The following is a 26,912-nucleotide window of genomic DNA, read 5'->3' as shown; positions in this document are numbered from 1 at the left end:
AGCTGGCTCTCAAAGTAAGCCATAGCATGAATAATTCAAACTGGAAAAATACAGCCATGTGATTTTCATATTTCTCACTCTGTTTGCCTCCCTCCTTCATGTATATTGATATGTACAAATGGGTCAAGAAAATATGGATACTTACAAAAAGTAAAAGGAAACCAAAGGAGAGACCCATTTCTCTTTTTCTAAATATCCCCCCATGGGTAATTAATCAAGAAGGTAAATACTATTGCAAACATAGACTTTTTTCCCCTTAAAATAATTATTGCACATGGGAACAAAACCTCAAATAGTCCAATGGATACCTAATGAAGTAGATCTTTTCCTTCCACTCCTTTCCAGTATCCCAGTTCTTCTAAAAAGCAGTGATTGGTACCAATTTCGTGCATGTAATAATCACCATCATAAAATCCTATTTTATTATTTATAGTAACTGCATAGTGTTCAAATGTAGAGTTATTATACCAAGTCCTCTTTTAATGCTTCAATACATATTATAAGTCCCAGTTTGTAGTTTCAAAAATCCATCATCGTGTCTACAGTGACCAGATCAGGTTTTTTTCTAATTCTATTTAAAAAAAAATAATATTGTTCTCATTTCTGTCTCATTAACCACGCTCAAGAATTTGGTAAGGGTGGTGGTAATGTTGGGGGAGAAACAAAGCACCTACTCCTACCTGAAAGCAGTTTATTCTAATCTCAGTTCAAATGAGTTTTTCTATGTATAGTTTGTTTCTGTTTGCAGGTAAAAGTGAAACTGGAATTTCAATATATAAAACAAGAATAAATGCAGTCATGTAAAAAGTTGGAAAAAATTAATCCTGAGAATGAGAGGAACATATTACCTGGGAAGGAAATTAACAAGAAACTGTAGTTGAATCTGACTGAGAAAATATTAAAAACCAAATACCGGAAACAGGGTCAGAGAAGTCATGTGATTTGCTTAACTTGATTATATGTATATTTTGAGAATGTTTTCTGTTTAGTTATTTCCCTGAAGAACTTGTAAAATGAGAAGATTATGAACACTGTGGAATAATGACAGCATTGGGATATATTAACTGGCAATATTAACAGAAAAAAACTTGAAAAATGCTAACAGGTAAACAAGGAATATTATATAGATAATAATAGGTAAGAATGTATATCCATAATATTCAAAGAGAAAAGTCTTTACTTTCCCTTCATGATTTCAATTTGACTCTTACCACATCAAATGACTATAAATTTGAGGTAACATTGATTAAGAAACAAATTGATCTATTAGAATTTACTAAAATATCTTGTTATTAGGAAGTGTTACTTTTTGGGGGAAAAAGGGTTGTCTATTAAATCATGAATGCTTCGAAAACAATACAGTTAAAGATATATTCTTGTGAAATTTAGGTAAACATCTGGCTAATTTATTTTACCTACATACAAAAGTCAGGATAGGATACATTATGACATGGTTAGACACAATCACAAAATTCCACTGATTTAACACAACGAAGATCGATTTTTTTCACTTGTCAAAGTTTTTTTGTGGGTCTAAAATTATTCCCAGGATAATTGTACTCCACGTGGCCTCTCAGAATTCTAGCTTGATAGAAGCTCTGCCATCCTGTTGCTGTGCTATCTGCAATACATGGTACCCTTGGTCAGTTTAGCAGGAAAGGAACACTATAGGGTCTCAAGCCATCAACTAAATGCTGGAAGTGATATATGTCACTTCTGCTCAAAACTTATTACCTAGAAATAGTCATATGTCTCTATCTATTTACAACAGAGCATAGGGATGTAACCCCCTCATTCACCTAGAAGAAAAGGAGAATTGGATGTGCAGAAATATTAGAAGTCTCCACTGCAAGCTACAAGACTTTGAATTAAAGCTCCATGCAGAGTCCACAGTACACAGAGTTCTCAGTAATTCTTCCACGTTGCCAAAGATGCAAAGTTTGCATTACTAAATATGTGGCATTTTGTGTTACTGCAAACGTAGCTTGGTAGTAATGAGTATATTGTTCTCTGTATCTGAAAGGTATGGTATAATGCACTTTTTGGGATGATGTTGCACAATGTAAGGACAACAATAGAAATGTAACAAGAACATGTACACATATCACTAATAGAGTATTTCCCATTTATTATGTTAATGTTTAATCAGAAAAAAAATACTACTTAAGACATCTGTAAATGTCAAGAAATTAAATAAAACTCTAACTTCTGCCACATACACACAAACTTCTGGAGCAGGTTAACACTTCTGCTCAGTTTTAACCCACAGTAATTCTACAGGGCCTTTTCTTTCCCCAGGGTACGTTCCTCCAGAGAGAAGACCTGGCAGTTGCTGCAGCTGTTCCTGCTGAATCAAAATGTTATTATATTCATGGTAACAGATGTTAAACCTGGAGGTTTACCTTTCCTTTCAGAAAAATTTCACTCTAGAACATGGTTTTATGAAACATCAATAATTTTAAAAAATAAATGTTCAACCTCAAATTTAAACTGTTTCATAAAATAAAATTTTTTTAAAAAAAAATCCTACTTTAATTTCACAAAGTTAATGCAATTAATTGAATTTGGCTGCCATCATTTCAAAAACTTTAGAATATCACTACCAGAAAATGAATGAGCATTTAGCTACATCAGCTTCAAATTTGTGATTATGTGCCATGTAAGATCTCTCTCTCTCTCTCTTTCTCTCTCTCATTAAGTGTAATTTGATCTTAACTTCTAAAGGTAATTAGAGTGAGAGTTAACCATATTTTTATGTTTATTTTATTCTTGAGTGTGACTGAGGTGCTGAAACTTTCCCACTTCACTATAATCAGGGGATAAATCTTTCTTTAGCTAAATCTTTGACAGAAAGTAGCACAGAAAGATAACTATGCAATTAATCTTGTCACATCATATTATATTATCTATCTGAAATCTTTGATGAACTTTAAGAGAAAGTCAAAAATGAAAATAATTCAGAGCCTGAGCACCACTCCATGTACAGTTCAAATGCAGTATACTTCATTGAGCAAACATTTTCTGAGCACTCACCATGTACTGGCTCCGTGCTTGCTTTTTCGTAGAATGGTGGTGCATATGAGCATTCGATCTGAGAATCTGAGGAGGTTAGATGGGTGAAGAGGCTTGACCTTCATATCACAGTCAGTCCATGCATAAGTAGTATGACCTTGGCCCTCAACTCTCCAGAAGTGGGGGAATAAATCCTTCAGTCCTTGAGGTGGGAATCCAATCAGTATAGAGGCCAATCCCTTCCCTCATAGAGTGTAAGCATATTTATATAACATGTTTTACATACAAGTTTGTTTGTGGTACCAATTTTAATTTCTAATTTATTTTAATGAAAAGACTGGTAAAATTCCTGAAGGATAAGTCTTAGATCTGCTTTGATTTGAATCACCTTTTTCACATATATTCCATTGCCAGGTAGGTGTGAATAATATCTTCACATATTAACTTTGAAAATATGGATTCAGCTGTAGCCTTAACACATGTTCTTCAATAAGTCAGTAGAAAAATAATGTGCTACTATATTTATTCCATCTTATTGAGGTCCAGGAAGATTTATGTACATAATATTCATAATTTTTTTTGAAATGAATATGTAATATGGTATTTCATTTAGAAGCATGTTGATAAAAATTATTTAAATATAGTGTCATTAAGAATGGTATTACACAGTTATCTGAAGCAAACACTAGATATTAATTTCAAGAGAATCGTGGTTTTGCCTACATCAGTTACTACATGTAATTTTAAATGATCATTTATCCTTTATGTGGATTCAACTACATTTGTTTCAAGAACGGATTAAGAGTTGTTCAAATATGATCTAAATGGAGATCATATTTAAAACTGCTTGTAACTGCATTTGATTCTGCAGTTGTCTTACTAAAAGTCACACTTCAGGGGACCTGACCTCCAGGATATGTTTTCCATGCTCAAAGAAACAGGAGATAATAGAGGTTTTAATACAGCTATTCAGAAACTAACAGAGCATTTTAGACTTTAGAAAAAATGTTCCCTCTGAGAGACATATGTTCAGGGAGATAGTGGAAGAGCATGGTTAGTCTCTTGATTCCTTGGTTAGTAATCTGAGCACCTAGTCTCAATACATGACTTCAGGGCATAAAAATCACACTATGGAGTCAAATGTGTAGTAAATTCATTTTCAGAGAACTTCCATATGGAGAATAGTAGTCTAGGATTTTATTCCATTGTGAGTATGTGATTTCTTAGGCCATGAAGGTAGTATACCAACAAGATATACAAGTTCCTTAGTATGTTAAGCAAATCAAAAAAACAAAAAAGCCAGAAGGCCCAGAAAAATTTCTATAAGAAAGGCTCAGATTTTACGCACATTATATCACATAAACCTGGTATGATAATCCTGGCAGTGTATTTGAGGGTACTTGGCACCTAGAAATGCAGTTACTCTCTCATCTGCAGAATCTATTGACATAAAAATATATTCATGTTATGTACTGAATATTTAATGTAAATAAAATATATAAATGCTATTGAACAGGTGTCACTGTGACAAAGTCAGAATTGAAATCTGAAATTAAAACCTCCATGAGTATAAGACATTCATGGTTCTAAATAGTGGCAGAGAGGGAGATATTTGTGTGTTCTCTTCAAAACAGTTTTCCAATAAAGCAACTCATAGTGTGTAGAGCCCACCAAAATGATCTGAACGTGTCATGTGTCTAGATAAGGGGAAACCTGCATGAATGTAACTCTGACAGCAAAATTCACAAGAAATAGATCACTCATGTCAAGCAATAAAAAGTCAGACAGAGTTATTGAGGGGCTTAACTGTTTTGCTATCTACTCAGTGGGGAAATATTTTCTATTAAGTTACAATTTTTTAATAACTGTTTTTTTAATTGGGGAATATTGGGGAACAGTTTGTTTCTCCAGGGACCATCAGCTCCAAGTTGTCCTTCAACTTAGTTGTGGAGGGCGCAGCTCAGCTCCAAGTCCAGTCTCCATTTTCAGTCTTAGTTGCAGGGGGCACAGCCCACTATCCCATGTAGGTGTTGAGCCCAGAACCTGTTGTTAAGAGCTCATGGCCTAACCAACTGAGCCATCTGGCCTCCCCAAGTTACAAAATTATTAAGACTACATCATTTTTGTTTACCTGTATGTCACTTACTTGGATTCTCTCTTTGGGATATTGGCTAATTTTGTCAAGAGAAAAGAATTGCTGTCAGAAGATCAGCATTGAAGAAGAGAGAAAGCATCCCCAAAGATTTAGGGACAAAGAGGGAAAGTTACAGCAGCAGTATGGGTGGAACCACCAGCAGTTTCCATACATCTGACCTCAATCGATGCATTTTGAAAACTGCTCTTAGTGAGTTGTGCGTTGGCTGTATTATCTTTTCTATTGACCATACCTAATTACACCTCATTCCTTGGAAGAATAGTTGTATCTGTTGGAGATCAAGGAAAGGCAACAGAATTTTTGAGTTAATTCAAAGAGGAAATCAAGTATTGTCGGTCCTTAGGGTTTTATCGATCAGGTAGATAGGTTTTGATTTACCATCGATGGTTGTTGTTGAGTGTTTTTTTTTTTTCTGTATTTTTAAATTTAATTAGTTTTTTACAATTAAGTTGGAAAACTACTCATATCTCATAAAAAATAGATTTCTGACTTAGATGTAACAACACTAATTCAGTATCACCATATTGTATAATCAACTGGTGCTATTTCTTTTAAAAAGATGATTTTCTTAAGTTTGTCTTGATCTCCCAACTTTTATTATAGTCACAACACAGATTCACCAAGAAACACTCAGTTGTTATTTTCATGGAGATTACCCAACTTTTTTCTTGTTAAAATCAACTGCTTTCCTCGTTTGTTTCCTGCCTGTATCCCATAGGTATTTGAGTAAACTTTAGGTCTAAACTAAGAGAATCTGGCACAAATACTCCTAATGTCAACTTTGAAAATAATAGAAATAGGAATATCTTTATAGACCAAGACTGATATAGATTTTACAGCTCAAACTTGAATTAAAATCAACATGTTTCTGAGCTCATGAGAAGATAGAGTTTATTGACAGTTTAAGGAAGTCTGAAACTAATGGTTGAAATTGACTTATTTACTATGTATATTCCCTGTAGGAATGCTCTTTTGGAGATTAAAAATATATGGATAATGAGGATTATTTCATTATTTGTTTTAGATTTCCATATGATCTCATATGTTAAGCAGGTGGCCAAGTAAGACTGATATTTTGTTTTATTTTTTTCCATTACATGGAAATTGGACACATTATTCAAATTTTTCTTAAATAATATTTTTAGATAGTGTACTAAAATTGTTTTATTGAATTATTCCCTTCAGAATAGTATTGCTATAATGTAGAAGATATGGGAGTAAGTCATTCCTAAAATATCAACTTTGTATATGAATAAATTATTTTTCACCTTACAATTTATTGGTGGATAACTTTACAGTATTTGCAATGTTATGTGAGAGAAAGTGACAAGACATAGTAATCAGTTGTCCAATACAGGCTCAAATTGCTTTATTCTATATTTGTTAATTTTGTTTTTAATATTTATTTGATCCATTATATAATCTAACAACAAAGAAGTTGTTGTTTACATAAATAATGAGACAAAATGAAATCGTGATAATATTAGAGTGAGGAGAATATTTTTATTTTCCTTAAGATGAATGATGAAATGCTAACCAAACTAAAACACATTTTTCCCCCTGTTGAAAGCATTTTATATATCTCTATGTCTACATGTACATATACATTTATATCCCTGTCAGTTTTTAGAGAAAGTTTAAGAAGTGACACTTTTGGGGATTTAAAAACAGTGTAATCAATTTGTAGTTTTTGGTGAATGTTTTGAGCTAAATGAACTTTTAGATTGAAGTGACTTAGAATTGTTTTGTACTATTTGCTGTAAATAACAGTATAGATTACTTGAGCAATGTAAAACATATCAGTATAGCTTTTGCTTTAAAAAAATGATGAATGTTAGTGCTACTGTTTTACATAATGCACTTAGGATGAAATTAAGCATTTCCTGTTGTATTACAAAATAAACAAATTTCAAACAAGTAAAAAAAAATAACATAGCACTATTATTTACTGGACATGCATCATTCCAGTATTCAATATAATTATGCACTATTAAAGTCTAATTTGTATTTAGTCACTCATAAAAAAACTGGCCTTTGAAAAAGTCAGAAGTTAAACTATCGTATCTCAAAAGTGAAAAGCATTCCCAAATAAAACAAATCCATTCACTAAATATATAACAAAGGCAAATATTTGTGATATAGGGGAGACATTAATAAATATTGGACTATGGCAATAAAATTAAGGATTTTTGGACACATTATGTTCAGTTGCTACTCTTGTTTAAAACAAACAAAACAATGACAACAAAACGCCCCCAATTTTAGCAAGAGTTACATGTACTAATCAAGCAATAAATTCTCTTGCCCCTCGGAGAGTACAAGTAAGTTCCATTGTGCAGAAGGAATGAAAAAGTTCTGTTTACTTTGTCTTTTGCACACTGTTTTTATTCCCAGCGTGGAGAACAAAGTAAGCAAGAATTGAGAGGGGAATCTTCACAGAGAAGAGTAGTATCCAGACTTTAAGGAGTAATGGTTTATCCTTTAGTTTGAAGTATTTAAGAGATTCTTTAAAAACTCATGTTCAAGCATAAGTTAAAATATACACTGGGAATCAATTATTTACTAGTTTGTCCATCATATAATTAAAAATTACCCTTAAATTATTTAAAGATTTTAGAACTACATTCTGAAGAGGGAAAAATACCTGTGAAAGAAACAAGTAAAAAGATAATTTTAAATCACAAGTAGCTAAAGGAACAGGGTTTATGTAAAGACACACATTTTAACAAGCTATCTGTGACATATTTGCTGAAATGTTTTGGGGTAAAGTAAACTACTCTTTGCAACTTATTTGTGATGCGTAAGATACCAAGGTGGACTAATGGATGGATAAAAGGATAGAGAGAGAAAATGATAAACAAATGTAGTAAAATGTTAATTGTAGAATGTAGCTGGTCACCTTATGGATATTTACTGTACAATTATTTCAGTGTTTATGTAGGTTTTAAGATTTTATAATAAAATGATGAAGGGAAAAGATTTTACTGTTTTCCAATTATATGACAATTATTGAAAATTTACAAATGCAAGAGAGGAGGATGGACAGAATGGCCTATTCATACCAAAGCCATAAATCCTATTTCTGAACACAAACATTCCTGAGGACTATAGACTCACATTCACTGGAACATTTGCCATTATGCCAGTCTTGAATAACTTACTAACTACAGATACATTTAAATAAGAAATTTTTAGAAAGAAGGCAAGAAAACTCATGTTAACAGCTCAAGAAAGCAAATACTATTGGAATCCATCGCAGTATTTTCTGCAACAACTTGAACAATAAGAGACGATCACTGTCTATGATATTAGTCCCTAGTTGCCACTTCATTTGAGATACTATAAAAATTTGTATAGCTGGGAAAATATCAAAATATTTAAAAGCATGTCACAATAAAGAGAAATAAAATAATTGCATCAATGACTAATTTTTAATAGACAGAAATATTACTATTAGTGTATAACATATACAAATAATTTGCCTAGTCTCTTAAATCATTGAGGACAGGAGTATGAAAACATTTCCATAGAAAGGTGTATGCATCATTGATATTCTGGGTCTAAAAGACATATAAAGTAGAAGGTTATCTTTTGCCACCTTTTCTAGATCAAATCTAGATCTATTCTTAGCTTCTGAATCTTCCTAATTATTCTCTATGGACCCAGGATATCATATATATGTTTCCATATATATGTTTCCAGTGGGGATCTTGAGTCATTCCCCATAAGAATTAAGTCCCATGGAACTACCTTGAAAAATCGGTTTTGTAATGTTAAAATTAGTATTTTGCTAGTATCTGTTTGGTACGCTTACTTTTATCAGCATACTTCCCCAATCCTTTGAAAATACCCACAAAATCTTGACAAGTTGTTGTGCCACTTCATTCCATAAATTAAAATTCAGAATTTCTACTTCTCAGCAATAGTGGGGGGAAAAAGGACAACATACACACACACACACACACACAATCACACACACACACACACACACACACACACACATCCCAGCTATAATTACATTGAGAATTTGCAAGTGTTCTTGACATCACAATTTCTTATTTATTATCTAAGTTTGGTAGAGGAACTCAATAAGTCATCTTGTTTGGCCCCAAATACTTTCTGCGCTGCCATATGCTCTAACTGTGGTTAAGCATGAGATGCAATCAGATAATCTTGTGAATGGTTCTTAAATACACACTTTAGGGAATAGAGTATTTTTCATTTTTCAGAGAGGACACATTTCCAGACATTCCATTGAAAGACCTGAATGAGGCAGGGTGCAAATGCATTCTTTAAAGTCTGTCATGTTAAGCTTAGTGCTGCTTTAATTAGTTGATAATTCTAAATATTTTTAATGCTGTATAAAGTCTCCTAACCAGTATAATCAAGTCGCACACACACATGCTTTGAACTAAGGTTTAAGGTAATTCATCCTAAATAATTAATAAATAAATTTATAAATAAATAAATAAATAAATAAATAAATAAATAAATAAATAAATGGATTGTGTTAAGTCTCCACCTCACCTATGACATTTTTATAGCCTTATATTTTGCCCAATAGTTAATAAACTTAAAAGCCAAGTGACTTAGGGTTTGTTCATTATAAATCAAAGGAGCCTGTATTTAATTGGACATTCAGATATTTCACTAGAAATGATTAAGATTTTTATTAAAATATTAAAATAGTCTTGTTTAATCCAGGGTTTTTCTCTTTCAAGATTCCAGGGTTGGATAAAACCAATATTTCAGACATATTTTAAAATACTTTTTTTGAACATTGTTTATTGAGTCCCAGTCTTTTATTAATCAATAAAATACTTTGAACAACAAAAATACTTTGGTTAAGCAAATTTAACATCAATGTCATTCAATCTAATATTCAAATATAAAAGTTTCCAGGCAGAAACATTAATGGGTTGACTTTCATATTTAACTAAGCTAGGGGAAACCTGTGGTTAAAGATAAACCTCCCCTTCTACCAGATGCAGGTGGTATAATTGGCAAAAGTCTTGTCTGTTATCAACTTCCCACAGACAGACTTACTTTTAATTTACAAAAATGTGCTCAAAGCCTCTATGCATATCTACAAAACAACAAAGAAAGAGAAATGAATGTTTATATTTAGTCAAATAAGTATGTACCAAAATTTATCTCTTTTCCATATTTGACAAAATAAGTCATCTTAATTAAGCTGTCAAAGAAGGAAGTAGGCTTTTTTCATATCAAAGGATAAGTAGAAAACTAATTCAGTGACTGAATATTAGTTGGCATTATATATATGCTACATATTCTTATATGTATTCTTATATGTAGTATACATGCACACATATATGTATATACCGTGTTTCTCTGAAAATAAGACCAAGCCAGACAATCAGCTCTAATGCATCTTTTGGAGCAACACTTAATGTAAGACACAGTCTTATTTTACTATAATATAAAACTGGATAGTATAATACTGGGTCTTATATAATATAATATATAATAAATATAATGTAATACCGGGTCTTATATTAATTTTTGCTCCAAAAGATGCATTAAAGCTCATTGTCTGGTTAGGTCTTATTTTTTGGGAAACATAGTATGTATATATAAATATATATATATATATGTGTGTGTGTGTGTGTGTGTGTGTGTGTGTGTGTGTGTGTATATATATTTGGGGAAACATAGTATGTATATATATATATATATGTGTGTGTGTATGTGTGTGTGTGTATATATATATATATGTGTGTGTGTGTATACATACACATATATATATACATACTATGTTTCCCATTACATATATACATATGTAATGAATGAACAAGTACAAATTCAAAATGAATGATAATAAATACCTAGTATAGGAAGTCATTTGTTATAAACATAGAAAAAGCCTCTCACTCTAATAGCAAATAATCCAAAATTTTTATTTGACTTGACAAACATTTTATCTCTCAAATCCTAAGATAGGGGAGTGGAATTTCAACATCTAGAATTAATTATACTTAATAGGAAGAAACCAATTAAGGAGTTGAAGTGGTATGGACTCCAGAGGAAGTGCCTTTCACCTCCTGGAATTAATAATGAGAGAATATTAGTTGTTTCCATATCTTGGCTATTGTGTAAAGTGCTGCAATAAACATAGGAGTGCATACAGATTTTTGAATTGGAGTTTTGGATTTCTCCGGGTAGATGCCTAGGAGTGGAATTACTGGATCATAGGGTAGTTCCATTTTCAGATTCCTGAGATACCTCCATACTGTTTTCCATAGTGGCTGCACTAATCTGCAGTCCCACCAACAGTGCACTAGCGTTCCCTTTTCTCCACATCCGCGCCAGCATTTGTTGTTTGTTGATTTATTGATAATAGCCATTTTGACTGGAGTGAGGTGGTATCTCATTGTGGTTTTTATTTGCATTTCTCTGATGGTTAGTGAGGTTGAGCATTTCTTCATATGTCTTCTTGCCTTCTGTATGTCCTTCTTAGAGAAATGTCTCCCCAAGTCCTCTGCCCATTTTTTAATTGGGTTGTTTGTTTTTTTGGAGTTGAGTTGAGTAAGTTTTTTATAGATTTGTGATATTAATCCCTTATCAGATATATCATTGGCAAATATCTTTTCCCATACAGTAGGATCCCTTTTTGTTTTATTGATGGTTTCCTTTGCTGTGAAAAAAACTTTTTAGTTTGATGTAATCCCACGAAAAAACCGAGAGTGGTTAGATGGGTGTGTGGGAGGGGGTTGGGGATAAGGGGAAAGGTGAAGGGATTTGGAAGCAGCTGGTAACCACAAGATGGCCTCAGGGTTTTTTCTTTTGAAAATTAATTTGGGGAAGGTATTCTATAATGTTGTAAAGATTTTGTTGGGTATCCGATGGACATGCGTCCTATTTGGGAGACCACCTCAGGGATACTGTGGATACCTGATCATGGCATTGTACATCAGAAGCTAAACATTAATGAATGCCAACTATAATTTTATATATATAATGTGATGGTTCAGTGTGAGGTCGGAGGGATAGTGGATGGGGGGAGGGGGGTTCACAGTATGAGGGATATAAATGATGAACGTCTAAGTATTACCTTGTTTTGTACACCTGAAACTAATAAATAAATTAATTAAAAAAAAAATAATGAGAGAATATTAGAATATAAGAGAAAAATGATTTTGGAGAGAGAGCAAAAGAGAATTAAGTACATTGAGAGAATATAGGAACAAATTCTGCTCAAGAGGGTTGAAAAATCTCAAAAAAAAAAATTATTCCTGGAAAACAATAGTGAAAAAGTGGAAAGACATGCACAGAATACAGTGTGAATGATCAGGAAACTTTCTGGTGAGTGGAGAATATCGACATAGTTACTGATTCTCATGTCTATTATGGTGGCCAATAAATCTGTTTGAAGAGAAAATTAATAGGCGACAATGTTTCTCACAGTGAATCATAGTTTATGGGTCTCTCAGGTATCGTGACTGATTTCCTAGTTGGACTTTGCCATACTTTGATCATTTTGCAATTCAACAGTCACTCCATTAGAGGGAAAAATAGGAAAAGGGACTCAGGTAAATCTTACATCAGTCATTATGGCCAATCATAAGCACTTACTCTATCATGTAACCAGAGAGAGGATTGTAGGACCAACTTAATATCATAATGTATGATGTCATGCTGATTCTTATTTACTAGATTCATGCAATTCCTGTTTCTTATCACCACACAATGATAAGGCTTGTGTTAATTATAATCACAAAAATAAAAAAAAGTATGATAGTAATATAGAGTCAAACCAAAGAAACATTTGCAGTAAAAAAAAGAAGTCTTCTTAATTTATGCTTAGTAACCAATTATCAAATGAGTTTTTTTACTTAAAAATTATTTTGTTTTTTTTGTTTGTTTGTTTGTTTGTTTATGTTTGGTATAATCTGTTGACCTGCTACTATCAAGGGGCAATTGGAACACATGATGCAACATGTAAGCTAATGAATGGGAAATGTTACATTAAAATTGCATTTGTTTAAAGGAAAACTACTGCATGTTGGAAGACACTAAAAAGTATGTGTCCCTGCCTCTGCCTATGAAGCTAGGGCCTACCTGTATGATTAAAAAAACAAAACAAAACAAAACTATATGACTGTAATAAAAAATTTAAGCATACTAAATATATGCATTGAAGGTAGTGAACGAAGTAAAAAGAACCACATTTGTTTGATTGTATACAAGGAATATTTAATTCACTGTAAAACTGTCTTGTAAATTTATTATCAATATCTTTATGAATAGTAAAACACCAAGATGATCTAAAAATGGATTGATATTTTTGTACTGAATTTTATGTGTCAAAAGAAAAATGATTGCAAATCTACTTTATTGAGAAAATTCCACTCCAAAAATCAGTAGGCACTTTTTCAGTCATGGTAAAACATTTATAAGAATGAAAGTAAATTTTACTAACTTCATACAGATTAATATATAGCTAAAAGTATACTTGTCAAATTTTCAATAGGGAGCATTCTTTCTAATGACAAGAACTATATATATTGTCTTTCTGAGAAAAGTTACATGGAACATTAAATTAGCAATTAAAAGTTTCCTAAGTGAATCAAAAATAAAAGAGAGAAGGAGGGAGGAAGGAAGGGAGAAAGGGAGGGAGGGAGAAAGAGAGAGAGAGAGAGAGAGAGAGAGAGAGAGAGAGAGAGAGAGAGAGAGAGAGAGAGAAATAAAGACAAAAAAAAGAATGGTAAAGGAAGGAAGGAAGGGAAGGAAGGAAGGAAAGCAGCAAGGAAGGAAGGAGAAAAGAAGGGGAAGAAAAGAAAAGAAAAAAAGAGAAAAAAGAAAAGAGGAAGAGAAGGGAAGGGAAGGGAAGGGAAGGGAAGGGAAGGGAAGGGAAGGGAAGAGAAGAGAAGAGAAGAGAAAAGAAAAGAAAAGAAAAGAAAAGAAAAGAAAAGAAAAGAAAAGAAAAGAAAAGAAAAGAAAAGAAAAGAAAAGAAAAGAAAAGAAAAGAAAAGAAAAGGAAAGAAAAGGAAAGAAAAGGAAAGAAAGACGAGAACAGTCTCAAGTGATATTTTGTACAATGGTGAAAAATCACTTGGGCTATCTCTATCTTGAAAGACTCACAGCATCACTTTAGTTCCTGGATTACACATGCTCACAGATTAATTTTTACTCTCTTCCTGGGAATACGTGATGTGCATTGACAAATTTGGTTTCCCTGGTCCCCACTTATTACTATGACAATCTACTGATTTAGTTTTCTATTGCTGCTATAACAAATTATAGCAAACTCTGTGGTGTAAAATGTATTATTTTACACTTCCATAGGTTAGAAGCCTGAAATGTGTTTTACGGAGCTAAAATCAAGGTGACTGCAAGGCCACATTCCTTTCCAGAGGTTCTAGGGGAAAATATATTTCTTTGCCTTTTCAGCTTCTGGATGCTGCTGTATTCTAAGATTCAGGGCTCCATTCCTCTGTCTTCAAAATCAGCAATAGCAGGTCAGATCCTTCTCGTATTGCATCACTCTGACCTCCTCTTTTGCCTCCCTCTTCCATTTGTAAGGACCTTTGTCATTACACTGGGCTCACTCAGATAAACCAGGATAATCTTTGTATCATAAAGTCAACTGATTAGCAGCCTGAATTCCATCTGAAATCTTAAAGCCATTTTGTTGTGTATTGTAACACATTCATCAGTTCTAGGGATTTGCAACTTGACATTTTGCAATGGAGTTAAGGATAATATTCTGCTTACCCTACTGACCTTCTGTGATGTATTCTCCTTTAATACTACTCATCAAGCTTCAGCGTAGAAGCTCACCTCATTGGTTTAAGCAACACTTTTGCTTCTCTAATTATGTAACTTAATTAGTTGAATTGTGGTATATCTCTGTTTTTTCTACTGTCAAAATCCACAGAAAGAATTACCCAATATCTAATACTGCAACAGTAAACATAGGATCAATGTCTCATGAGAAATAATCATTTTTTCATATATTTTCATACTACACAAATAAAAAAATTTACATAATATTAATTCCTAGTATTAAAGGATTTCAATAGTTTTCAAAGCAAGCTGTACATTAAAATTACTGAGGTATATTTAGAAAGGCAGATATTCTGGACCCATCCAAGACTTAGTGAATCAAAGTATCTGGAGATGGAACCTCGATAACTTTTAAAGTACTCAAAATGTAACTGTAATATGCGACAAGGCCTAGAACCTTATATTATTTATGCAGATAGATCTTCAAATTAGATTCCCTCTCTTTGTCACACTTGATTAATATTTACAAAAAGTTATTGAATTTAGATCCTTTCCTTCTTCATAATATGTGAGTTCTACCTATTTCCAAATATGTTGTCTCACATTAAGACATTCATTAAACTAATGAATCTTAGTTTTATAAATAACACTAGCACTCTTAACTCAAATATCCAAAAAGATAAAGAAAGGATAATGAATCAAAAAAACATCAAAAGACAAAAAGGTCTTAAAAGTCCACAAACAATGCAATTCGGTATAGGAGAAGGTGGGTATCTATTGTCAGTACAATATGACTTCAGGAATGTTTCATTATGTGTTTGCTGGAAAGCTTTTCATTACCATTGGCAGGATCTGAATGTAGCAGTTGGGATAACATCATAAATGATCATTGTAAAAAGAATTTAATGTTCTCATGGTCTAAATAAAGCTTTTCATTGGACAGAATTAAGGAACACTTTTTCTTTAGGCTGTGTTTCTAAAGCATGCGTGGTCAAATTACATCTAACCTATATTTTACAGAGGTGCTGAGCTTCAAAGCTGGATTATTTCAAATGTACTTTCATTTGCAATTGTAAAATGAATGATTTATAGAGTACAGCTTATTTTTAAAGGTCAGTCAAATAATAATATTTTAATTCAGATTCAGTTTTGAGTTACTAAGGATTATCTTCCTTAACTAATTTTATAACCATAATTGCTAGCATCATATGATGGAAAAGGAAAAAAAAAAACAGCATCAGAGATGGTATTCCCCACACATTCACATGGTAAGTAACCTATAATGCAGTGCCTACCTTTTCTTCTTTAATTTGTCAAGTAAAAGCATTGTAGATTTCTACTATGCAAGCAGAAAAAATACCATTGATGAGTTAGAAGAGCCTTCTGAGGGCATAATTACATTTGACAATGTCTAAGTAGAATGAAGATGAAAGCACAAAATATATCTTTTTTTTTTTTTATGAAAGGGTGAACATGGTATTTCTTCATATGAAATAGTATGCTTTTCAAGTGACTATCACAAATAAAATTAGGAGAAATAAGAAAACTCAGAACAACAAATAAAAGGGAAGATATACAAATTGTCTGAATATTGATTATGAAATGCCACAAGATCTAAAGAAATTATTCAGAAATGGGGGGGCACTTTGAGGATTTCCACTTAAAAATCAGTTATAACAATTTGAATTCAACTGTTAAGATTTGCTAGAAAAATAGAGCACTTTTGTTTCAGAGCTTGTTCTGAACAATAGGTTCATACTGTTTTCAGAAATGAGAAAGACAAAAATTTACATTTATAGACAAATAGATTAAGTGGGAATGCTTTGTGTTATACTTGACTACTGCAAGCTTTTATAAATAAATACCATACTCGTCTAGTTAACTGCTTATGTATGTATACATCAATACGTATCTGCTTGAATGAGAGTCTGAGCCTGAGGGGCAGAAGAGCCTAAGCCTGAAATACTTGAAAGCACCACATACTAAAAATTATTTGCAAATAAGGAAACTGTTTGAAATATTATAATTCAGTAGAAAAAAATAATATATATGTACTGGCAAAATTCTAGTACTTCTGGATATGGACTCTGGTTATTTCATGAACCTTCCTGATGATGATGATATTGTGCATTAAGAAAAATAAATGGGAGAAAAAGAATTTAAAACATTACTGTTATAAGATGTAATGATTTCCTCTTGTCTCTAATTTTTTATATATATGTATATATATGCATATATATATACACATATATATACACACACACACACAATTCAACTTGCATAACTTAATTATGTTATTATAATTTTAAAAGTACTAATATTTCAGAGTTATATTTAGCTTTAAAATATATAAGGAAATGACTTGTATTATAAATGATTCATTTTGATTGAGCATCATATTTAATCTAGAATCACATCCGTAGTATTAAAAATCAGTTGAAAATTATCTGCCACTTTGTATGTGAGTTTACTTCTGGGTTTCTCAATTCTATTCTATTGGTCTGTGTGTCTGTTTTTCTGCTAATACCATGCTGTTTTGATTATTGTCAGATTGTAGTGTAAATTGAAATCAAGGAGTGTGATACCTGCAGCATTATTCTTTTTGTTAGGATTGCTTTGCCTATTTGAGTTCTTTTGTGATTCCATAGAAATCTGCTGACTCTTTTGTTCTATTTCTTGAAAAATATGCCACTGGACTTTTGATGGGGATTGCATTAAATCTGTACATTGCTTTGAGTAATATGGCCATTTTAACTATCTTGATTCTTTCAATCCATCATTTCTTTGTTTCTTCTTCATTTATTTCCTTCTTTCTTTCTTTCTTCTTTTCCTCCTTTCTTTCCTCCTTTCCTCCTTTCTTCCTCTTTCTTTCTTTCTTCCTCTTTCTTTCTTCCTTCCTTCCTTCCTTTCTTTCTTTCTTTCTTTCTTTCTTTCTTTCTTTCTTTCTTTCTTTCTTTCTTTCTTTCTTTCTTTCTTTCTTTCTTTCTTTCTTTCTTTCTTTCTTTCTTTCCTTCTTTCATTCTTTCAGAATTGTGAAATTGTGAAGCTTTATATTTCATTTTTAAGAATTTGCGGGTATTTCTCCAGTTCTTTAAAATTGCATTTTTAATTTATGATGCATTTTCATCTAATCATAGTTGATATATTATATATATGTATATATATATACACATACATGCATATGTATATATGTATATATGTGTATATATATACACACACATGCATATATATGTATGTGTGTGTGTATATATATATATATATATGTATATATTAGTTTCAGGTGTACAAAACAACATTCTTAGACATTTATAAACTCACAGAATGTTAACCCTAACAAGTCTACTACTCATCTGACATTGTACATAGCTATTAAAATATGATTGACTATATTCCCTATGCTGTACTTTACATCCTGTGAATATCTACATATATATATATATATATTATAATACACACATATAATATATATACATATATTATATATGTGTGTATATGCATATATATGCATATATTAAATTATGGTCGACATTCAATATTATTCCATGTTAGTTTGAGGTGTACAGTGCAGTGTTTAGCCATTTATATAGTTGTGCACTGTTGGTGGGATTGCAGATTGGTTCAATTACTATGAAAAGCTGTATGGAGTGTCCTCAAAAAATTAAAAATAGAACTACCTTATGACCCAGAATCTCCAAGCCTGGGTATTTATCCAAGGAAATCCAAAACACTAATTTAAAAAATATACATATGCCTATATGTTTATTGTAGTGCTATTCACAATAGCCAAAATATGGAAAAAACTAAAATGCCCATCAGTAGACAATTGGATAAATAAACTGTGATACATGTATACAATGTAGTATCACTCTGCCATAAAAAGGAATGAAATCTTAGCATTTGCAACAACAATCATCTAGGATGGACGTAGAGGATTTATGCTAAGTGAAGTAAGTCAGACTGAGAAAGACAAACACTGTATCATCTCAGTTATATGCAGAATCTAACGAACAGAATAAATGAGAAAACAAAACAGAAATAGACTCATTGATACAGAGAACAAACTGATGGTGCTAGATGTTAGGGAGGTTGGGGAGATGGATAAGAAAGACAAAGGGATTAGGAAGTACAAATGGGTCATCATAAAATGGTCATGGGGATGTGAAATACAGTGTGGGGAATATAGTCAATATTGTAAAAACTTGTGTGCATTGAGATGGGCACTAGACTTATGAGGAGGATCACTTCTGCAATTTGTTTTAGTAATGCCTTATAGTTTTCAGTGTATAGGTCCTTTACATCCTTTGTTAAGTTTATTTCTAAGTATTTTATTCTTTTGTTGCAATTGCAAAGAAAATTGTTTTTCATTTCATTTTCTAAAATTTTATTGTTAGTATGTAGAAATGCAATGTAATTTTGGACATTGATTTTATATCTTGCAATTTTACTGTATTTGCTTATTGTTTCTAATAGTTTTTTTGGTGGAGACTTTAGTGTTTTCTATATAAGAATCATGCCTTCTTCAAAAGGTGACAATTCAACTTTTTCATTCCCAGTGTGGATGCATTTAATGTCTTTCTCTTGCCTGATTACTCTGGCTAGGACTTCCAGCACTATGTTGAATAGCAGTGGTGAAACGGGGCATTCCTGTCTTGTTCCTGATGGTAGAGGAAAAGCTTTCAGGTTTTTACCATTAAGTATAATAATATAAGCTGAGTGTTTGTCATATATGGACTTTATTATATAGAGTTACTTTTTTTCTATGCCTATTTCATTAAGTGTTTTAATTTTAAATGGATGTAGTATCTTGTCAAATGCTTTTTCTGCATATATTGATATAATCACATGATCTTTGTATTTATTTTGTTTATGTGGTGTATTACATTGATCAATTTGCATTTGGTGAGACATCCTTGTGCTCCAGAATGAAGCTCACTGGAACCCGATATATAATCTTTTTTAATGTATTGTTGTATTCTGTTTACCAGAATTTTGTTTAGGAATTTTGTGTCTATTAATCAGAGATATTGGTCTGTAGTTCTTTTGTGCATGTGTGTCATCCATACCAGGTTTTGGTATCAGGGTAATGTTGACCTCATAAAATGAGTTAAGAAGTAATCCCTCTTCAATTTTTTAGAAGAGTTTGAGGAGGACTGATATTAAATCATCTTTGAATGGTTGGTAGAATTCACTAGTGAAGCCAACTAGTCCTGGACTTTTGCTTTTGGGGAGATTTGGATGATTGTTTTAATTTCCTCACTGTTGATCAGTCTATTTAGATTTTCTAGTTTTTGTGATTCAGTCCAAGAATGTTATATGTTTCTGAGAACTTTTTCATTTTTTTCTAGGTTATTGAATTTGGTGCATATTATAGTCTTCCACAGTATTCTTGTATGATCCTTTGTATTTCTGTGGTATCCATTATAATTTCTTCTCTTTCATTTCTGATTTTGTTTATTTATGTCTTTTCTCTATTGTCCTTAGTAAATCTAGCCAGGGATTTGTCTATTTTACTAATTTTGCAAAGAACCAGCTTGTAGTTGGATTAATTTTTTCAATTGTCTTTTTGTTCTCCATGCCACTTAATTCTGCTCTAATTTTTAATATGTCTTCCCATAGGCTGAGTTTGGGTTTTATTTGTTCTTCTTTTTCTACTCTTTAAAATATAATGTTTTGTTGTTTATTTGGGATTTTTGTTTTGTTTTGTTTTTTGACATAATCCTGTAGTCATATAAATTTCCCTGCTAATAATACTTTTGCAGCATCTCAATAATTTTGATATGATGTATTTCTATTCTCATTTGATTCTGTGTATCTTTTGATGTCTCCTTTTATGTTCTTTGACCCAGTCATTCTCTAGTAGCAGTTTGTTTAATCTCTACTCACTTGTGGTTTTTCCAATTTCTTTTTTGAGTTTCAACAAAGGAACCAAAACCATGAAGTGGGGAAAAGAAAGCCCCTTTGATAAACTAGACTACTATCTAACCATGCACTGAAATTCACTCAAAATGAACGAAAGACCTAAACACAATACCTGAAATAGTAAATTGCATAGAAGAAAGCTTAGGCTCCAAACTGATAGACGACATCAAGCGTCACAACATTCGCATCATAGAAGTACCCCTTCCCATTTATCCTCTAGTAACCACTAGAGGATAGGTTCTGGGGAAGCTCCTCAAATAGTCAGGGTACTCTGAGGCCAGCTGCCACCTGCCGGCTCCCATAAGGTTCAGCTGCTGATAAAGCCTCCTGCAGCAAGCAATTTGTGTGAGGTGTGGGCTCAGGGAGTCAGCAGAATGGAGTAGTGGATCTGCCAATCAGATTCAGATTTGCCCTGTGAGTGTGGGCTCAACACAGGAAAGATGACACCTACCTGCCGGCTGCCTGGGAAGAGGACTCCACACAGAGAAAGTGGGGACTATCCCTCTGGCCCTTATTAAAGTTTCACAGCTCAGTCTCCCCCATATGTCTCTGACACCCCCAGAGTCACCGTCTCTCACCCAGAACCCAGGGTAAGTGCCTGTATGGGCCCTTTAAGAGGATGTCCCTGCAGTCTTCTTTCTCATCAGGATGGTTGGTATTTCCACTGTTTTTCACAGCCAGAAGTTGTGGGAGCTGCTTTTCCCGGCACCAGTACTCTGAGCTGGGGAGACTGGTGGGGACTGGGGAGCCTGGTGTGGGGGAGGGCTCCTTCGTGGGGAACCTCTGTGGACAAGATATCATTCCTGATTTTCAACTACCACACATGGGTGTGGGACCAGCCAGTTTGGAGTCTCTGCCCTTCCTTCCAGTCTCCAAGTGGCTTCTTGTTTATACTTTTAGTTTTAAAACTTCTGTTCAGCTAGATTTCAGATGGTTTTCCAGGTTGATTGTTGTATAATTTAGTTGTAATTTTGATGTATTCACAGCATGAGGCAAGCACAGCAATTATCTACTCCATCATCTTGGATCTCCTCCTCTTTATTGTCTTTTTAAATTACATGCTTTCAAGAAGCAAGCTGCCATGTTGAGATGCCCAGGTGTCAAGTAACTGAGGTTGACTTCACACCCATAGCACTCAGCCAGGAGCTGTGTATTGCCAACAACCAGTGAGTCAGTTTAGAAGCAGACATTTCTCCAATGGAACTTTCAAATTAGATTACAGTCCTTCGTCCAACACCTTCACTGCAACCTCTTGAGACATCCTGAAGCAGAAGACCCACCTAAGAGGTGGATGGATTCCTAACCCACAGACGTAGTGACTTAGTTAAGCCACTAAGTCTTGGAGTAATTTGTACACAGCTGTAGATAACTAATACATGCAGTGTGACCTTTAACAAATTTCTTAATTTCTCAAGCCTTTAGTGTTCACATCTATAAAATAGTGATAATAAGAATAGTTCGCCTATCTATGAAGAACCTTTAGAATTTAGTAAATATCCTATGAATGGTAGCATTAGGGAATATAGCAGGGCCAATCAACAATAGATACCTTTCCTGACTGAATTCTGAAACTATTTAGAAATAAGGTAGAATAAAACAGATGTAGACAAACAAATTCTGTAAAAGGAGTAAAGCCACCTAATGCATTATGGCATACATCTATATGCAAGTAGACTTAACAATACTGAATCCCAGATTTAGGTAGAATTTGACAGCCAATGACAGTGGCAGCAGACCTAGCAAGCCCATCCCATAAGAGAGATCTACTTCTTTAAGATTTATAGCATCGAGAAACAAAGCAGTGTCTGTGTTGTCTGTGCACAACCCACCCAAAAACAGATAAAAGAGGATGGGATTGATCTAGGCATATTATATTTTTTTCCTATAAACCCAGCAATCAAATAAAGTCACCCCAGTACAGCAATAGAGTGCATGAAAAGACACAGACATGGAGAGGCCTGAGGGGTTATGTTAATGAACATCCTTCCAAGGAAACATCAAGAATAGCTAGTAGAAGTAGTGTTGTAGAGAGATACAGTAGTAGTTGTGGTTGTAGTAACAACATTATTATTATTATTATTATTATTACTAGTAGTAGTAGTAGTAGTAGTAGTAGTAGTAGTAATAGTAGTAGTAGTGGTAGATACTTAACATCACTAAATATCTAATTGGTGTGGTTGGTAAAACCTGTCAGTGGAAATACACATTTTTCAGTGTTTTTGAAGACAAAATATACTAAACATAAATAGCACTTCATGTTTTACCTTGATAAATTCTACGCATATTAAGAAACCTTGTGTTTGCAGTTTGAATTACCATGTAGATCTGCCTATAAACAAAGGATAGTCAGTGAACATACATTCAACACTTATTAAAAAATACTTATTAAAATAAAAATTGATATTCTGATTTCTATGCTTGCCCTGTAACTACTATTGAGTTCATTGCCTCTGGCTGCACTAATGGAATCAGATTTCTAAGATTTCTAAGATTAACAGATACTCAGTTTTGGAAGCAGATCATGGCATTTAATGATAGTACCAATATACTGCCATCATGTGGAGACCTATTAAACTAGCCAGTTAAGTTTCCCCCTGAACATTTTCTTCAAATTGCAATGGATGTTGATAAACCACATAAGTCACCTGGATCAGGTTAAGAGTACTTAACAACAATATTGTCATCTTTAATTTATATATTTGCTTTGTTCCACATTAAACCATTCAGTTTTACTGCTCTTAGTTTTAAACAGCAGCTCTGATGATAAAATACAATAGACATTTCCAGGAAATTATTATGATATTAAGTAGACCAAGCATAGATTATTAAGGTAATCTTAATACTAGAAACTACTGGAGAATTATACCCAGGTAATAGTAATTAACTAGTATCAGTAAGAGGGTGATATTGTCACGTTCCACAGAAGTCAGGCTCATATTCACAGATGCTTAAATAACATGTTTTCATTCATTATAGGTATGGTCATTGATCTTAAAAATTATACCTTGAATAAAGGTGTATAAATGCTTATACTTTTGTGGACTTCCAAATGGAAATACATTACTAAGTGATGATAAAGATGCAAACAAAATCCTCCATCTGTAAGGTTTGAAAAAGGTAGAAGTAAACATATATATATATATATGTATATATATATATGTGTGTGTGTGTGTGTGTGTGTGTGTGTATACACACATACAGCGATCTACATAAAAGGTAATAATTTACAAGGAAGACTAGCACATGATGCCATTTATTATATTTTTCCCTGTAATGAATTAAAAAAAACTCTAATAAATGGAAGTACCTTGAATGTAAGCACTGTGTTGTTTCTTCATGTTAATTGCTCATCATCTATAGAATTATGTGTGTTAAAATGATAGGTGATAAATTATATGTGCTTCCGTGATATGAGTTTAACATCATAAGGCTATTATATTTTTCTTTTCAGTCATCTTTTTCCTAATTAGTTGTGGCCACATAAGAGCTCTAAAACTCGTAAGAAATATTTAATTGTTTATTTTTAAAATAGCCCTTTTTAAAAAGTTGTTTTGAAGTAACTTACAAAAACAGAAAATAAAAAGGTTAATATAACTGAAATAGCAATGGGAAATTCAGACATAGGATAAAAATAAAGTATGAAAAACTTGGAAACGTTTAGCAGTTGGCTACAAAGATGAATGCTTTTTTGAAAATAAGACCAACAGGAAAAAGTTCAAAGAACTGAGAATTTTTATCAACCTGAGACAAAGAAAGCAGTTTCCCTGTCCAACTCATTTTTCCAACTACCTCACTAATTCCCATTCTTAAAGAAATCATTGAAGAAAGAAATCACTGAAGAAAGGAGAAAGGAGAAATCATTGAAGAACAGAGAGGAGAAAAGGCGGGAAATGTTACACAATTGTAGCACAAAGCGCTTAAATTTTTCTGAACTTTTAATAGAAAAATCAATCCATTGTTGGGGAAAAGATAGTAAGGAAAAAGATAGGTTTGACCTATCAGAAAAATAAGACTAGCTTCCTTTAGAAAGTTGGCATATGACACTCAGTAATGAGGTTGGATGCTGCCATTTCTAAAGGAGTCTAAGGACAGGAAGGTCTGCATTAAAATAGTTGAATTCGTTCCAATACCAAAGAAACCAAAGAAAGCTTGGAGGGTCAACTCTGCCCATATTGATAGAAGAAGCCAGTTTGTATAAACAGTACAGAGACTAAGACTAGGGAAAGGTAGAGATTTTTCAGTTGCTTTCCAGGATTTCAGTGGGTGACTAAAGTTGAAGGATGAAGGCAGTCTCAAGAATGGTTAGGGGCATTAAGAACCTGATTAAGTTAAAGAAGAGAGAGATGGCTGCCATTCAGATGGAATTAAGGCCGATCATTAAAGAATATCACATGTCCTGCTTATTAATAAAGCATTCCTAAATTAATCTACGCTCTATTTCCAGTGATTTGTGGACCTGGCAGAGCTGCACATAAAAAAGGTAGCTCTTCAGCATTAGTAAGGGAAGAAACAGTCTGACACAGATTCACATCAGAAATTCATCTTAAATATCCTCAACAATTCCCTGAAAAACTATCCCAGTAATTAGTAAAACATCAGACTAATTCTTTATATTCTCTTTCTATAGCCTAATATGATGGGTACCAGTGCTAAGAACATGGTAAAATAACACTGAACAATCATCTCTCTCTCTCTTTTTTTTAAAAATCCTTTTTGTTTAGCATGTCTTTTTAAGGCAAGATCAGGGAATCCTAAAGGATATATCCAAAAGCAGTTCCAAATTGATCGTAGTTAACCAGAAACAATATTAAGCAGTATATTACTTTTAAATTGGTAGAGAGTTTACAGAAAAAGTTAATCATGTTAGTATTTAAAAAATAATTGCAGAAGCTTTCTGACAGGTAGTAAATTTGATATTTTGTTTAAAGTGCTAAAGGAAACTGAGTATATTAAACTTTCCAACCTGGTTTTTGTGATGTAATAGAATTAAATTCATTATAGTTTAAACAATGCAATATATGTTATATAGAACACAAAACATTATTTTCCTCTTTATCCCTCTAAAAAGGGATTTTTGTGTGTCTCCTATGGCAATATTCTATTTGTGGATAGAGCTGATAGAGAGCCCGTGGTTATTTTTTTCCTGTGAAATGAATTGAAAGTCTTTTCTCAAATGTAAATTCTAAAGTGTAAGATTTATTCATTTTAATGGATGCATATACCTGAGATGAAACATATCTAGTATGAAACATTCATTAAAATTCAGTGGACTGACTTGATTTAAGAACTAAAGAACAGACTGCACTTCATCCTGTTATAATGTTTACAAAGTGTTTCTTTAAAACTCAATAGCATCTGTTGAGTGATTATGAGGCTTTTCAGATCTTTCCTAAGACTTATAGTGAAAAAAGAAAGTAATATATTTTATTTTTTTGTGGAATTTTTCTGGCAGTACGTATCAAAACTTCTACAGCATGAATGAGGCCAGCACTGTAATAAAATCTAATCTCCTCCCTAATTCATTGTGTCGTTGAACCAGAGTGAAAGTTGCAGGTGGCATCATTGAATTGGCTCCGTTTGGCTGACTAGCCAGCCCTTTCAGTGCCAGGTATAAGGGAAAGCCAGTGTACATCCTTCCAGCCTGTATTGGAAAAGAGGCTGTCTCGTCTGTCTCCAGACTGACAGAACGGCTTACTGCTCCAATTCTAGAAGGCGTCTCCGATGCTGCAGTGACCCCCCAAAAGTGATATGGCTACTGAAATATATAAAGTTTAAACTATTAAGTAGTGTGAATTAAAATATATATATTTATAAAGAAATGAGTGTTATTATTCAGCAGTATCTCCTGATAAGGCTGCCTTCACAAAATATTGTTTACAACTTATGTATAGTTTTATAATAGAGTGTATTAAAACATCTTCATTCCTCTATCCTTCTGTATTTTATATTTCATTTGCTCTAGGTCAAGTAGATACTTTTGGTTTCTGGGTCATTTATTGCATACATCTGAACGGTCTTATTGGTCTCATTATTATTCCGTGTTATATTTTAACAGCATATGACAACAAAATTAGAAGAA

This window comes from Rhinolophus hipposideros, assembly GCF_964194185.1.
Source record: "Rhinolophus hipposideros genome assembly, chromosome: 3".
Lineage (NCBI taxonomy): Eukaryota > Metazoa > Chordata > Mammalia > Chiroptera > Rhinolophidae > Rhinolophus > Rhinolophus hipposideros.
The sequence above is the reverse complement of the archived record's forward strand: the minus strand, read 5'-3'. Positions refer to the sequence as shown.